The 16,497-nt window shown below is 51.6% G+C and overlaps 1 long non-coding RNA gene across 2 annotated transcripts in view; it reads left to right on the top strand.

Annotated features, from left to right (window-relative positions):
* Nucleotides 1-16,497, top strand: part of LOC137842199 (uncharacterized) — a 107,025-nt gene that overhangs the window by 84,184 nt on the left and 6,344 nt on the right. For both annotated transcript variants that reach the window (XR_011088949.1, XR_011088948.1), the window contains exon 2: nucleotides 15,250-15,343. This is a non-coding gene — a long non-coding RNA (uncharacterized lncRNA). The remainder of the gene's footprint in view (nucleotides 1-15,249; nucleotides 15,344-16,497) is intronic.

Genomic DNA, 16,497 nt, shown 5'->3' with positions numbered 1-16,497 from the left:
GGGGTTTACCTTTGATGCAATGCAGATGGAAAACCAAAATGTAGGGCTTAATCCCTCTCCAGCAGGCGATGGGGAGAGCTGAGCAGGTGGCGGCAGCGGCCGAGCCCTTGCCAGCTCTCCTCGAGCTGCGGTGCCGGCCGCCCCGCCAGCGCCTGCTACGTGATACAAGTGTGTGATGGTAAATGGTGAGGGAACGTCTTCCTTTGTGTTTCAAAGGCCATGATGGCATCTTTATTTGATAAAGGGATCGGATTATGTCTAATCCCTGCACTTGGAGATGTTTTATTACTTGGGAAATACTTTCTTAAAAGTGTCTTTGGCACCGCAAGTGTAGTGTAAAATAGCACTTAGAGGAAAGCCAAGGGTGAGTTTTCCAGGGATGAATGGAAAGCCTCAGCTCCTCTCTTTGAGGGCTGGGATCGTATTTAGGCATTTTTGATAAAGTCTCAATTCTAAAAGAAGGAACCAGGCCGTGCTCTTTAAGGAGTCTCTGATTGGGAGCCCACAGTTGGAGCCACCCAGTGCACCAGCCGGTTTATGCTCTCATTGAGGATATTGTGTAGGAATTTGGATTCTTTCATAATGAATAACACAAAGACGAAATGTGAGCCCTGTAAATTTAGGGAAACAAGCTGTCAAACTGCCCGAGGAGTGCAAGCAGAGAGGCGGGCGCTGGGCGCGCAGCACAATGCATCGTCTCAGGAACTTCCTCTGGCTGCGGGACACACTTCACCGATCAAAACCTCGCCGATCAAAATCCAAGCTCAAAGGGGAGGTGAGGGATGGAGTGGCTGAAGGGCTGGGCGGTTCAGGTCATTTGTAATACAGCAGTGGGCCCAAAAGTGGGCTCTGTAGGAGGCTCCTTGGGGGGCACATGGAGCCCCGTAAGCACGGAGCTCTCCCAGCTGCCCGGAGCAGCACGCGGGGTCCCGCTGATTTCTTCTCCGTGTCCTCCCAGTGGGAGCACATCCAAGGGCTGTCACCTTCCCCTGGGCAGGCTTCCCAAGCAAATTACCTGCTGGCTTTGTGTATTTGTGTGGCTCGGCCATGTTTTGAGGAAAACCCTGCCTCACTTCACTGAGCGCAGCCTTTTAAACCAAAATAATGCACTTCCCGGAGTCACGCGTTGTGCGTTGTAACCAAACCCTTTTGACCCTGATCAGGCATTCATCACCCACCTGAGAGCTGGGCAGGGTTCACTGAGCTTCAGGCGAGGCAGAGAGCCAGGAGCAATTCTCCTGTTTCACCCAGGTCTGTGCCCTGCGGTGGCTTCAGAGCCACCTCTCCCCCCTCACCACTGCCCTGGTGGGAAAAGCGCCCCGTGCCCGCCTGCTGTGCTCGCACCTCTTGATCTGCCAAAACACGCTCCTGGATGTGGAGGCAGAGCTGGTCCCGACCTTCCCATCTCTGCTCTTCCACTGCCCATTGATTGGGAGCAGTCTGGTGGCATTTTATTTCTAGAATTGCTCTGTTCCCCCATCAAAACCTTAAAATTCCCTGTAAATATCACTTAAGTTGGAAGTGCTGCTCCATGCGCAGACACGTGGACACCTCCTGCGTCCAAAACCCCGCTCTTGGCATTGTGGCCTGGTGTCTCTTAGTGGTTTCTCATAGGACCTTACCTGCAAGCTTGCCAATAATATTTCAGAAAACACAAAAACAGCAATTGTTTGCCAAAAATGTTGAAATTTAGAACTTCAGAATGCCACGTTTTGGAGGGTAGTCCACAAAAGTGCTGTGTTTTAGGAAATGGGAATGGTGGGATTTTTTTTTGTAGAGGGGACTTGGAGAAATGTTGGATGTGGAGATGTTTCTGCTCCTAACCCAGCGCCGACCCTGGAGGAGTCTCCCCAGGCTCCCGGAGCTGCCAACCATTGTCTGTGCTTTCCTGGAGGCGCAAAGCAGGGGCCGTGCATGGGTGTGCTGCGAGGGGACCCGGTCGTTTCACGGCTCCCTGCTCAGTTTGGTTTGGCCACGGTCTCATCCTGCGTGGGGTGGTCCCAGGGGAGGGAGCAGCGTGCGCCTGGCCCCAGAACCTCGCAGCTCTCCTGCTCTGTGAGCCGGTTCTGCCCCTGTCAGAGACACATCGGCTCGTCCTGAGTGACCAGTGGCCAGGAGCAGAGCAGCATTTTATTCCAGAGGCCGGCGTTTCGCCATACAGGCGCTTTTGAAATAAGGAAAAATGAGTGGAAATTGCAGTGGGCTTAGCAGACAAAATTGAGCAGTTGACTGTGGCAAGGCACACAGTACTTAAATGCAAGAGCTGATCTAATCGTTGTTCTCGAGGAAGCTTTTTGCTGCATTTTAGCACACAAAGCTTTTCGTTTTCTCTTTTGTGGCTTGAGCTGCTATTTAAGAAAGCAAAAATCAATAAACCTTTCCAGCTTTCAATCTTTTGCCCCAAAAGGTGTTTTTTTGGGTAGTGTTTTGTCATTCATAAGCTGTGGCGACAAATCCTTGACATCATTCGTGGATAATATCGATCAGCTCTTCCGTTGCGCCAAAGGACAAATAGAAATCATTTATCTGTCTGGACTCCAAAACAGCGAAAGACAAAGGGCTCTGCCAGCCACCCATGACAATCAGCAGCTGAAGGTATTAGCGGGGGGTCAAGTTCAGAGGTCAGCGGTCAAACAGGTTGTCATCAGTTTCTCACAGCTATCAGAGTGGAAAAACCCAGCTGGTTCTTATTAGCCAAATCCCGGGCTGCGCGGCTGCAGCGGGGCCGGGCAGGGAGCGGGGCTCGGGCGCAGCTTCAGGGTCCTGGAGGCTGGCGGTGCCCCGAGCGGGGCTGGGATCTGTTTGGTTTGAGGTCGTTGCATGATTTTGTTCCTCCTTCTGTATATGCTTTGGGAAATCGCTTCTGGAGTGAGGAGTCCTAGAGCTGCTGCTTCAGATCTGTCTCCTATGTGATCTCTGCAAAAGCTGCGTGATTTCCACACTCGGTGCCGTGTCCTGCTGCAGCTCATCAGGGGCGCATACCGCACCAAGGAAGGTACCCGTGCCACCTCCACGTTATTCTCCTTCAGTGGTTACACCCACCCGTACACCCCTTTTTTCTGTGGTGCTGTAAGGAATAGGGGCTGCCCCGAGCCTATGGCAGCCCTTGGCGCATCATTTGGGCAGCGCCTGCAGCAGCCCAGCTTCCATTTGGGAGGTGTTCGCGGTGCACGAGGGGCTGCGGGTTTTGGCACACGCATCTTCACACCTGGCTTAAAATCCAGGTGCCTCCCCACGGCTATTTCAGTGCCTTTATTTTAAGAGGACAGGCAAACAGATTCGCCTGGGGTTTAACCCCTGCACCTCGGTGGAGTTTCACTGGGGTTGTGCTGGCGCAGCGCAGGGTGCGCTCCCAGAGGGGTGTGTAAACCCTGACAAGTTTCCTCCTGTTTATTAAGAGCTGGCTGAGGCAATGGAGGCTTCCTCACAGAAACAAGCAGCTCGCGGTGCAGTAGCAGGGCCAGCTCTTTGCATTTTACACAGAGAGCTGGGGAAGTGCTCGTGCAAACACGAGCTCCTGCTGGGAACCAAGCCGGGTCCGCAGGGCGAGAGCCAGCCTCACGCCTTCGCGCCACGAAGCTGACGCGGCAAGTGCAGCGCTGTGCTCCTCCTCGGCTGAAATTCTCCCTTTTATTTTATTTTATTCTCCCAAGGACACCGCCAAGGTCACCACCAATCCTGATGCTCCAAAGAGTGTATCAGGGATACAAACCCATTTCGCCAGGCTATTGTTGTATGTATCCTCCTGTGCATCCAACTTCATTTCCACTTCAATTTTATCAACCTTCCGCTGGAGACTCAAGGAGATAGGAAACAAGTACTGACACGAATTAGCCCGGAGATTGACTGATATAGCTCAGCCCAGGGAACCCTGGGTAAAGCCTTCTCGGGGCTCTTTCTCTCTCTCTTTCTCTGTCTTCTTTTCCCTTTTTTTTGTTTCCTTTTTTTTTTTTTTTACCCGTCTTTGTCAGTCACCTGTCAGAGATGTCACCAGTTGTGCCCAGCGTGCCAGGAAGGCTTCTGATGGGGCTGTTTTCCCCACGCCACCCCACGTCATGCGTTGTTGAGGCTGGCAGCGGGTGCGTGGTACCGAGGAGCTCCCCGGTGCGCAGCAGGGCAGGGGGCAGCCCTCTCCTTCCCTTTCTGCCAGGAGCCTGGAGGTGCCCAGCCCCTCACTTTGGGGAGCACCCAGCAGCTCCCCAGCACCCTGAGGACTGCCCCTGTGCTCCCCGCGCTGTTCCTGGCACCGCGGGGACATGGGAGCAACCTGGGGGCTCCGCTGCCCAAGCTCCATCCCCTTTTCTCCCCAGGACTACAGGGTTGGGGAGCTTGCACCTTTTGGGTTCAAAAAAGGCTCCTAGAGGAAAAGGTGGGGAGAGGGAGAGAAAGGGAATGAAAATGATTTTAATTTTTTTTTTTTTTTTGGCGTAGAAATGAAGCTGATATTGAAAGTGAGTAAATTTTAATGAAACGGTGCAAAAATGACATAATTTACTCAGAAATCATTAATTTGTCAGCATTAATATTTCAGCTACAACATTGCCTGTCATTCTGTGCCAGCAATGACTGATAAATCTATAAAAGTGTGCTGCTAATTTACTGAATATTTATGTGCAGTGTCATTTGCAGAGTAGGATTTGAATTTATTTCACTCGGTATTCAGCTGGAGCACATTTCTAGCAAACCGAAAATGAGCAGCGCCAGGCTGTGCAAAGTAAAGCTGCCAAACTTCCCGAGCTGCACGCGGGAGGGTGCGGGAGAGGCTGCGGCGAGGAGGAGCCAGGCAAAATGGGATGGGGACGGGATGGGGACAGGGCACAGCAGCTCTCAGCCCCAGGCTGCCCTGCCAGTTTTTGTAGCATCCACAGCGTTTTTTGTCTCCAGACTTCATTGTCCCCACCTCCCGGAGGTATATGTGGCTTGGGAAGGAGCAGATTTTCACAGAGCAGTGATTTGGTCGGGATTTGTGTGCAAGGTTGGAAACTGGATGGGAAGTTTGTAAAGGGAGAGGGAGCTCCCTGTGTGGGTGCTTCGGTCACTGGAAAGGAAAACAGGATCTGGGGATGGCAGAAGCCATTCAGAAGTTCAGGCTGAGTTTGGTTCAAACAGAAAGAATTAAGAAGCATTTTTTTCAGTGCTGTGAAAATAAGGTTTCCTTTTGGCAATCTGAAGACAGAGTTTTTTGAAATTTCCATTTTGAAATTTCATTTTTTGAGCCAAATTTGTGAAAGCCGTTTTCACCTTTGATGTTATAGACACGTAAATGACGTGGGGAGTCTCGTGTCGGGTCAGATGGAGAGGAATCACTACTTTTATTTTTTTTTTCCAATGCCAAGCACTCACCAGACCCAGAGGTTCAGCTGCCCAGCACGGGGGTGTGGAGCCAATTCCCAGGGGTTGCTGGAGCCCTGCACGTCCCCAGGCACGGTCCCCTCCCCATGTCCCCATGACCACACATTCTGGTGGCTCCTTCTTGTCCCTGCACCAGCTCCTGGTGGCAGCAGTGAGGCCAGGCCACCAGCACGAGGTTTTTCATGTGCTGGCGTCACCTCAGGCTCGTGCTGAGCCGGGAACCTCCCGACACTGAGCGCCGCTCACCCAGCACCATCCGTTAGGCTGAAGACCACAGGAACCGCCGGTAATTAACAGGCATATTAATCCAGCTAGCACACGATAGCCTTATTATAGTCCCATTTTTCACTTTCATCAGAATAATATCGTATTATATTAATATTTATTTCTCGCTAATGGGCTGTGAAATGAGCTGGGTGAGGTGCTGGGTGGCATGTGGTGCTGGAGGGTGGGACAGGGAGCGCATCGCCAGGGGGGCCTCCCGGTAATCCCCGGGCTGGGGACCCCGAGCACGTCCACACACGTGGCAATACCTCCAGTCCCTTCCCTCCTCTAGATTATCCAGGTGTTGGAAACATCGTGGCCGGTGGGAAATTGCTGTGCCACCAACACCGGCCTGTCCTGGCCCCGGCTCCTTGCACCAAGGCTTTTAACCCTGCTCGTGGGCGCAGGGGATGCAGCTCGGGGGGAAGCACGGCCCCGTCGGGTCTGTCGTGCTCACCTACAGGTGAGTAAATCTCCATCGGGTTGGAGATTTACTTTAAAGAAAGGAAAAAAATCTTGCTTATACTTCACGCTCACATCTATTACTCTGGAAAATAAGGCTGGTGTGAGAGCAAGGAATAAATCCCTGCTAAAAATATATTGGGTGAATGCATTAATTTTCCATGGCACATGGATGAGGGTAGGAGAATGAGTTTAAACATGATTCATTCACCAAAACGGGTCTTAAGCCTTTTAATTGTTGAGTGTTGGCATAAAAACATATTATTTATGAAGCCGTGCCTTGGTTCTACATGGCCTCTGTGCCTTTTTTCTTCTTTTAAAGCAAATCTCATTTATTTCTTCCTAAAAGGTGCTGTAGGATCTAATATGAGCGTTATGAATATTTAATTTTCAGCGCGGGGTTTACACAATGCTGTCGGCGGGGCCGGTCCCTGCGCAGCGCTGGGGTTTGGGGCCCCGGCAGGTCGCTGCCTTCAGCCTCTGCGGGATTCCCCTCCACCAGCAGTGCTGGGGACCGAGCAACTCTCATTTCTGGCAGAGACGGAGCCCTGGGCCGCTTTGGCTTCCAATTCAGCTCCTGCTCCCACATTCGGTGCTGGGTGCTGCTGCGGGCACGGGGATACTGTAGGGACACCAGTGAAGCTCCAGGCATTGGTGGGGCCTGTTTTGGAGAAGGGGAGCTTTGGGATGGAGCTGGACAGCAGTCCCCTGCCATGTGGATTTTGCTCCTTAAGCTGGGCTCGTCGTTCACTGCCCATCTCAGGCTGCTTCAATCCCCTGGCATCTGCTCCTGTAAAATTTGTGTGTGTTGAGGATGCACCAGGGAGACCTTGCAGTCATGGGACGTTATGGGTTTTCTTAAAGGTGATACGGTAACACAGTAAAACATTTTGCAAGAGAGGAAAACTCCCAGTTTTCAGCTTAGTCAATAGTAAAAAAAATTATTTCCTGCAGTGTTAAAGATCTAATTGCTCCAATCAAAAGGCAACTTAATTAAGGCTCGTTTGAAGCAGTCAGCATGTGCCCTAGCTCTTGTGCAGAGGTTGCACATGGGAGGCACAGCGTTCCCTCTGCAGCACGAGGGGAGGCACGTTGTGCCACCTGGGGCAGGGGAGAAGGACAAGTTATTTCTTTAACCTGCAGCTCTCGGAGTTTCCCCAGCACCGCTTGGATTTTCCCTCTGAGTGGTTCGTGCTCCTAAGCCAGACGGCGCAGCTCTCCCACAGCCTTCAGCTCCTGTGGGATGTAGATCCCGTGTCCATGCCACACCGATCCCATTTCTTCTGGGAAAATGCACTGTTTTACAGCTTACAAGGTCTGTGATGTGTTGGTAGGACAGCGTTTTTATGCCTGACTTTGTGCACACCACTGGAAAGCCGACCCTTTTCCCCTCTGTAAAGCCACGGCCCCGTGCCACCAGTGGGTTGGGAGCAACACCTGGGATTAGTTCGAGCAGAGGGATGCCCTGAGGTGTGAAGATGGACCCTTCTGTACCCACGCCTGCTGTCGTGGCCCCTGTTTGTCCCCACGGGGTAGGTGAAGCTCGTGCCAAGCTGATACAGGGCTCTCCAGCAGCCTGCAGACCTCCGAGCGTTGCTTTATTCCAAATGCACCGAGTGGTTTTATACCAACAGCTTCCCACAGAACACCAACCTGGTCCATGCCTCATTAGTCCCAATTTACTCTATCCGAGTAGATATTAAATGCTTTGACCCCCAAACATGCTGCAAGAGCACTTCTCAAAGGCGCTGCAGGCGTGCCCACGGGCCCTGCAGGCGGCAGTGACCCGGTGCTGGGCTGCTGCTCGTGGCCCATCCCGGGCTGTGGGATGCCAACGCTGCCAACACCAGCTGGGCACTAATGCCCCAAAATTCACGTGGGGGTGAGGATTAGTGCCCCCCTGCCTCCAGCACCGAGCCTGGATAAGGCAGCATCACCCGCTGCCCCCACTCTGCCTTGTGCCTCCTCCCCGCAGCCCAGCCCCGGCTCAAATGTTTTCCTTGCGAGGCGTTCCCCGCATTAAGCTCAGCCAGCCCCAAACGCCTCACCTTTCCCCCCAGCCTGATAAATGCTCCTCCTGCAGTTAATGTAACCTCCCCGAACGTCCTTCATTTGTCAAAGATCGCAGCCTTTTACGGCGGGTCATTATTTCACCAGGAATTTGAACAGAAATATTTCCCGTCCACACCAAGCGATCTATTTCGCTTCCCCACCCACCACATTAGCCTCTGAATACTCTCATTATACCATTACTAATTAGAAATTCTCTCAAATTGGCGGCTGCATTAAAAAAAAAGACAGTGTGCTGAGCATATGGCATAATATCCTATTAATGAACACTCTAAATTCAAACTCAGGTCAGCTGCTCATTTCTTGCTCATGACACCCAGGCAAGGGGGGGGGGGGGGAGAAAGCAAGCATTTTTTTTTTCTTTTTTTCTCCTAAAATGCATATTACTGAATGCTGGAGATACGGCGATACCTTAGGCCAATATTTTATTTTGACTATGTTTTTGGGGTGGAGTTGTAAATATACATACATATACGTGAGTACATAGGTGTGTTACATACACGTGCATTTGCAAACCAGCAGTGGAAGGCAGCAACTCGCTGCCCACGCTCACCTGCACGTTGCAGCGTTGCCTCTTGCAGAGCAGAGCAGGGGGCATGCAGCTGGGGGGAAGCAGCACCCATCCCATCCCGCTGCCTGCAGAACGGTACTGGGGGCCCCACGGTGTCCCACCAACATTGCTGTGCAGCTAAGGAAAGCTGTGGGTAGCAGGAAGAAGAGCAGCATGCGTGCCTTTTATTTTATTTTATTTTATTTTGGTTCAATGGGCTCTCCCTTACGCGTTGCTGCCGGCTGCGTGGGTCCCCACAGCAGTGGGAAACCCCTGGCTTGCACTAGGGGCAGCTTCCCCAGGTCTCTGGAGATGCACAAAGGTTGTCATCGTCCCGGGGACTGTCACTTTCTGGCACAGGGAAATTTGCACCACGGGGAAATAGCAAGTTCTTGCACCTTCCTTTTCTCTGGGCAGATGAGCTGTCAGGGCGTTAGGTCTCATCAGTCTTGTTGTCACCGAGGTTTATAAAACTACCAAATGATATTATGTCAGCTGATTCTTTAATGGGATAATCATTAGCCAAGACCTGAGTAAGGTTTTTTTGCCATCGCTAATTTCACCTCAAGGTGAACGCAAGGCAGAACTCCCCGGCGCAGTGTTTGCTTCAGTGTCCGGACTTGCTCCCCTCTGTGCCATGGTGCCGGCTCCTGCTCATCATTTGGGGATGTGTCGTGTCCCCTCTGTGCCTGGAAGCTCTTGTCACAGTGGGATAAGCCACAGCAGGAAGGCCGTGACCACTGTCCCTTGCAGAGGCACCTCAGTGTGTGTGGCTCATGCCCCCAGAGCCCATCCTGCTGTCCCCACACCCCCATAAGGGATGCGCGAGGTGATGGCGGTGTTTGGCAGCTTGACCTTCTAGTAAAAATTGAAAAAAGTTTGGGCTTTCTGACAAAGTCTAACTCTTCCATTGAAAACAAATATTTTGTCCCATCAGAAATCCAATTTTCTGTCAAAACAGTTTTCATTAAATATTTCCACGCAGCCCCGGGTTAGTATTGATTTAAACTGTTACAAGGGAGAGAAGAATGAGGCTTTGTCTCTACAAAGATCACGTTTACTCACCAATTAAAATTACAGTAGAAGTGAGTAATTGCTGCTGCCTCAAAGGGGGACTGTTTAGAGAAAGGCACGGTAATTACCCTCGTTAGTTGGCACAGGCTGGTTGTGGTCCCGCATGATCAGGACCTGGATGGGGATGAGCCCTGGGGGGGCTCTGTGATTTCGGTGGCTTTGCTCTGCAGGATGTTGCTTGTACCAAGAGCCACGCGGGTGCTGGATGCTCCTCAGTCCCAGCCCTGCGGCCAGGGCCGTTTCTCAGCACTGTTTTGTGTTTTTTTTTTTGCTGCCCATCCTGTTAGGGTTTTTCCCAGGCAGTGCCCACACAGGCTGTACAAGCCGTCCCGGCTGTGGCCACCACCAGTGCCATCCATGAGGACACCAAAGCTGGGCACCAGGGTAGAGCGTCCGTGGTAAGCACTGAGCTTTTACACACTTGTAATTGCCTGAGTAGCCTGCTGAGCTCCAGGGGGCTTTCTGTACCCCATAACATGCACAGCTTGCAGCATTTTGGGGCAGAAACTGTGTTTTCAGTGCCTATCACTGGGCGAGAGCTGCCTGGGGCTAGCCCTTGCAGCCTGGCCCTAGGACCACGGATGGCCATCTGTCCTGCAGGAGGGGGACACCCAGCAGCCCAGTGAGGAACACGGGCATCCCTGCACCAGGGCAGTGCTGTGGCCATGCAGGGTCAGGGGTGAAGGGGCTGCAGGAGGAGGGAGGGGACATTAATGGGGCTGTGCCCCCCAGCCCTGCTGTCCTCGGGCATTGAGGTTGCAGCTGAGGTGAGCGCTGCACAGTCCGGGAAGAATTGAGGTTTTATTTCTTCGGTGCTGGGGTCATTCCTGATTTAATTATGTAAAAATTAATGTTGAACATCTTTTGTGGTACGTATAGGCCATCCGTGGAAATTGAATTGGGTGAAATGCTGGTTAAGCTAATCACGCGCAAGTCATTATGATGGCTAAGCACAGGGATGTTGTAATCTGTTGGGGCTTCTCAAAGACCTGATTGAAGACCAAGTTTAAGACCCACAGGTTTAATCAGAGGGGATCAGTGATGTGGAGGTGATTTTTCCTGTTGGCAAGGAGCTCAGAGCCGCTTCCTCCTGGTGCAAGGAACACTCATGGGTCCCAGGTCACTCACAAGCACCTGCAGCAGGCCAGGGGGCTCCACAGAGCCCGGCTGGGGGCTTTTGGGGTCTTTTGGGGTCTGATCGTATCCCTGCAGCCGTCCACCTTCTTTAATCTGGATGTCAGATTTACAACCATTTTTATACTTTTTAAAGGAATAAAAACTCCGAATCAATATCTAGAAGTGCCCGAACAGCTTGCGGAGCGTTTTCCCATCTGTTCTCTAAGACTAAAAATGACCGCCCCAGTAGGTGCCTGAAGGGTGCTGGGCTGGGGCTGCTTCCCAGGCTTTGTCAGGAGGCGGCTGATGTCCATATCAAATCAAGATGCTCGGTGTAATGTTCGCAAAAATGTAATTTGATTTGCCTTTGTCAACAAAATCTGCAGAAACATCCCCTGCCTGAATAAATATCCCTGCAGGGTAGCACATGCTTTGTAAATAATTTTCATTGTAACCCCTTCTTCCTAGCAGGGTGGAGAGTTGAGAACATTCATCAAGTCTCACATTAAGAAAATAATTTTCTTGTACCTAATTTGCGCAATAAATAAGGTCCACAATTTCTTGCTTCTGCGGCAAGGGAATGGAAAGAGCCGAGGCCAGGTTTTTCTGACACAGGGTTTCTTCCTGATGGCCATTCCTTTCTCGGGGAGCTTTATTTGCCTCAGGAAGGCTGAGGGGTCCCTAGGGGTGCACCCCAAATACCTGGGTGCTCCCCCCTGCCCAGGCTGCTGTCAGACACCAGGGCCATGCCCAGGCGGGGCCTAGCACTAGACCCAGCTACAAGGGCTCAGGGCCAGGCAGCCTGCTCCAGAATTACCTCAAAAATTGCCTTAGCAGTTGGCTTTTTCCTTGTGATCTCACTACAGATTGGCCCAGAAGGAGCTGTAGTGAGAGCACAGCCGTGTCCCTCACTGGGCCTTGCCATGAGCCCACCACAGGCCGCACTCCTCGCCCTGCCAGCCTCAGGGCCCCCTGGAGCAGGCTGTGGTAGCTGCAATGACTGCTCCACACCTTCAGGAGTCACCTTCAGCCTGCTCCTGCCCCGCGGCTTGGCCTCCCCAGAGAGCTGTGAGGGTCCGTGAGGGACCTGTGAGACGGGGCCCAGTGGCTGGAAGGAGGCCATGGAGGGGCCTTGGCATCTATTGACTGCACCTCAGGTCAGCAGACTTCCAAATTCCTACCCGCCGACCCCTTGTCTTGTTGGTCTGTCAGGCTGGAAGAACACCGAGCTATGAGGACAGCTTTGTTTTTTTCTGAGCAGCAATGTAAATCTGTTATTTATTTATATTTTATGGATGGCATGTTCCTATCCCCAGGCATTTTGCATTGGAATTCAACTCATTGCAAGCCTATTACATGTTCACTAACTATAAACCATCTGATTTATATTCATTAACCAGTGGTAGACAGCAGCAGTGGCATAACTTTAGTGCTGGACATGCCTCAGTCGACGGGTGAACTAAATTTCAGTTAATTAAGGTGCCGTAATTGTTGTCCAGTACAAGTGTCTTCAGGGCATTTGCTTTGTAAATAATTTTTCACCCCAACCTTTCCCGCATACTTGGTTGTGCTCTGCAACTTTGTTTGAGCCGTAAATTATTAGGAACCGGGCTCTCCCGTGCTCCTGGTGAAAGCAGGCTCCTTTTCGGCTTCTTGCCACGGACAGCGGTGGTGTTAATGATTAGCAAAGTGCCCCTGGGCTTCAGGGAAGGCAGAGGTAGGAATGTCACCCCAGAACGAAATGGGATTGCCCCGTTTCTGGCCAGGTGGACACAATGCTGAGCACTGAGACCTCACAGCCTCATTCAGCCCTCAGCATCCTGGTCTGAAACGTTGGGTCTGCTGCTGAGATGTGGGGTCGGGAAATCCAGGAGGCTGCCCCACAGTGGCAACTCAGGGCAAGGAGGGATGGGGAAACCCCTGTCCCTACCTGTCCTACATGTCCAGGAGCTGGACACCATCCATCCTCGTGTCCTCTGGCCATGGCTTTGGCCCCAAAAAGGGCTGATGTGGTGGTGTGTGCAGGGCCAGGGCGCTGGGGGCTGTCTGATGGGCCCAACGCGAGCACTCGGTAATGAGGAGACGGCTCGTCACCAGTGCGAGCAAAATAAAAATCCCTGCTGCTCCTGAATCTGTGCACACCAACCGCAGGGCAGTAATTAGGAAGGAAGCTGGATGTAGAATTGAAACTGTAATTATGAAGAACTGCTAGATGCTACTGTAACGCGGCGTTTAGCGTCCCCCCTCTGCCTCCGCCTTGTGTTTTTTGTTGTTGTTGTTGTTGTTGTTTTTTTTTCTTATACCCCCTTTGGATTAGTTGCTGCTTTGTTTTGCTCTCCCAAAAGGTCGGGGCTGGAGGGGTACCCTGTGGACAGGGCCATTTCTGCACCTCCATTTTAAGCCAGGGCATGGGGATGGCCCCAGGGCTCATGTGGCAGCAGTAAGCACTGAATGGGACGTTTGTCTTCCACTTTTGGGATAAACCGACTCCTTCAGCAGATTATGTGCTGGTCGTGTGGGCTCCCTGGTTCCTTTGGGTTGAAGGCATCTCCTGATGCTGTGGTTCTCAGGGATGGACACTTTCAAAATGACATTTCTTGTCGGACTGGGACTTAGGTGCAATGTCAGCATGTATCCTCTGTGCTCATCTGCCGTGTTTTAGCAGCATAGCCAAACAAGGAGCTGAATTTTAATGTGAGCTTCACTAACAGAGCAAAAGCCAAGACTCCCCTGTGTTTTTTCGGTGTTTAGCAGTGCCTGCAGTGGCCTTCCTGTGGTCCTGCATCAGTACCGGCCGCCCTGCACGGCACCTCTGGAGCGTACGGAGAGGGCGCTGAGCTCCTGTTTGTCTGCTCAGGCTCGGTGTTGATCTGACAGCTCCTTTCTGGACCTGCCCAGCAGCAGACGTGCCAGTCTGTCTCTGATAGTTCATGTTCAGTTATTAATATAAGATTCAACTCCGCATTCGCTGGAGTAAACCTTGCATGATGCCTCTGACAGTAATTCAGTTGTAGCCTCAATCTGATGCTGGATCTCCAGGCCATGGCTATCCTGCTAGCCTTTTCCAATTTTTCACTACACCAGTCATGAATAAATCACCAAAACACATCAGATTGCTGAAAATGGAAATACCAGAGATAGGCACCAGTTCAGTAGTCAAAGAGCATCACCTTCCTGCAGCAAGCAGGCACGCTCTCTGCTCCCTTGTCTGCTCGGCGCGTCCTGTCCCATCACCCAGAGGCCCCCAAACGTCTGCGGGCTGCCGGTGTGCATCCTGTGCAGCTCTGCTTTGAAATGCAGATCCCACCGCGTGCCTTGTGGCTGGGGAGAGGCGGTTTCTGTTCACTGGACGTGTTGCCAGACGAGCCATCAGTAGTACCCAGCTGCTCTGGGAGCAGGGTTTGCCCTCTCATGCATGCCAGAGACAAGCACTGTTCATTTTCAGTGCCTGATAGCAGAAAGAGCAAAGAAATATTAGTTTTTTGGGTCTTTTCCTCTGCCCTCGGTGAAATGTGCCTTGCAGAAGCCTGCAGGCTTCACGAGCACTGGATGCCCCCTCAGCACCAGCATGTAGCTAGCTACCCGGTGCTCCACCACTCCTGCTTTAATTAACCTCCAGCATTCCTCTGTGCACCAACAGAACCGAGTCTGAAGGGCTGAATGGCACCTTTTGAAGCTTAACGCAAGGGGTGAAATCTTGGTTATGTCCCAATTAATGGGAATCTTGCTTGGCTAGGGCTGGCTCTTCTTGCCCTACTCTACCTATGACCAGGCATAGCCTCGATAGTGCCTCTCCCGTGTGGCTGGGCTCTGCTGGCATTGTTCTGTGGGAACTGCGGACAAAAGGAATGGCAAAATAGTATTATGTAAATCACTTGAGGTCAGAAAACCAGCTACAACTTTAAAAAAAAATCACCACTCATAAAATAAATCAATTTCTTTAAAATTAGCCTCTCTAATTTTGACATCAATTCTATTTCTTTAAGGTTTGTCTGTTTTGCAATTTTGTTTTTTATCCATGTTGCTATATTAAACCCCCTGCTAATAAAATGTCAAATTAAAAAAAAAATTAGTGTCCCTAGTATTGCAGAAAACCAATAAAATAAAGCCTTACAAGAGAAGCAAAAGAAAATTTCCATCATTCTCTCCTTAACCGAAATCAAAATTAGAGTGTTATTAGAAATTTCATTAGGATGGAGCAGATTGGTAATGAAATTACATTCCAGCTTTCTACAAACCCAATGTATTAAGTAGGTTTGATCAATGATGTTCACACAATTAATTTTGTCTGATTGCTGAGGATTACTTTATCGACAGCCACATTTCACACTTGTGGGTTTTTTTTTTTTTTGTTTCCGCAGTAAATTCCCGGCGATGTCAGATCGCGTGATGGTGGAGCCGGTTCGAAGCCCCCGCTCTCAAAGCGACTTCCAGCAGACCATGACGGGGATCAAGGTAGGGATGTCACCGCTGCTAATTGCGTTTGGTACGGTGCTGCTCGTGGACAAACCAGCGCTGGGACACCAGAGCTTGCTCAGGATCCCCCAGCAGTGCCAAGCAGGCACGTAGCAAATGGAAGGAGACCACATCTGTGCGTCCTGTGGCCACTCGGTGCTCTGCTGTGCTCTGTCTGGGTGCTGGTGGTGCTCAGCATCATCCTGTGTCTGAGCTCTGCCCGTGTGGGCAGCACCAGGCGTGAGAGCCTGCAGGAGCTCGGTTTGTTGGGTGCCAGGGCAGGCTGGGAGGCTGCTCGCCCACGAGGACAGCCACCTCGTTGCAGTGGGATTTATTAGTTGTCTCGGCAGTGGTGTCACCACAGCTGGCAGCACATCTGGAGCAGCGCTGCGGCAGGAAGGAGAAGGGGAGGGCAGCGGCTCAGTAAATCACGGGCTGCTTTAGGTGAGCTCTGCTGCCGGCTCCTTAGGGTCCGCGTGTGCGCAGGTCGTTCCCAGCAGCAGCAGTAAGCTGGGGTCCTCTGAGGCTTTGCTGCACACCCCTGGGTTGTCCTTGTCCTCGGCTGTCACCGTCACACCTGTAGTGAGAGCTCATGGACCCCTCTCTGTTACTGTTTGGTGCATCAAGAGGTAATCGGGTGGCTTTTACGTGAGAAAATGAAGTCGGTGGTGTTGTGGAGGCAGAGGGAGGTCCGTCAGGTGCTGTCAGCCTCTATCTGCTGTTGAGATTTTCAAAGCTGTTTAAGGAATTTTAACAGCAAACTCCTTTTAGGTCCAGGGGAACAGGATCTCCTCCAGAAACCTTGAGCATCCCCTCTCAGTGTCTGTCGAGCTCTTGCTCCAAGCTGTGTCCTCGTGGGTCTCCTGCGAAGGTCACAAAATGTTGTGGCTGTGGCATTGCCTCGCTGCTCCCTGGCTGCTGAGCAGAAGGGCATGTAGCCTCGTTCTCTCTCTACACCACAGGACGACACAACATCTGTTTAAAAGAACAAATAATAAATGGGTAGAGGTGGTGTCAACTGCCCTGCATCTATTTTCAGGTGCAGTCTGGGTCCATGGTGTTCTCAGTGTCCACATTGCCAGGGAACACAGCAGGGACACCCAACTCCTGTGATTTTTGTGAGATTTGAAATGCGAAGGTATAAGAGAGAGGTT

The sequence above is a fragment of the Anas acuta genome, chromosome 19 (genome assembly GCF_963932015.1).
Source record: "Anas acuta chromosome 19, bAnaAcu1.1, whole genome shotgun sequence".
Taxonomy (NCBI): domain Eukaryota; kingdom Metazoa; phylum Chordata; class Aves; order Anseriformes; family Anatidae; genus Anas; species Anas acuta.
This window is presented reverse-complemented; position numbering and strand designations above follow the sequence as displayed.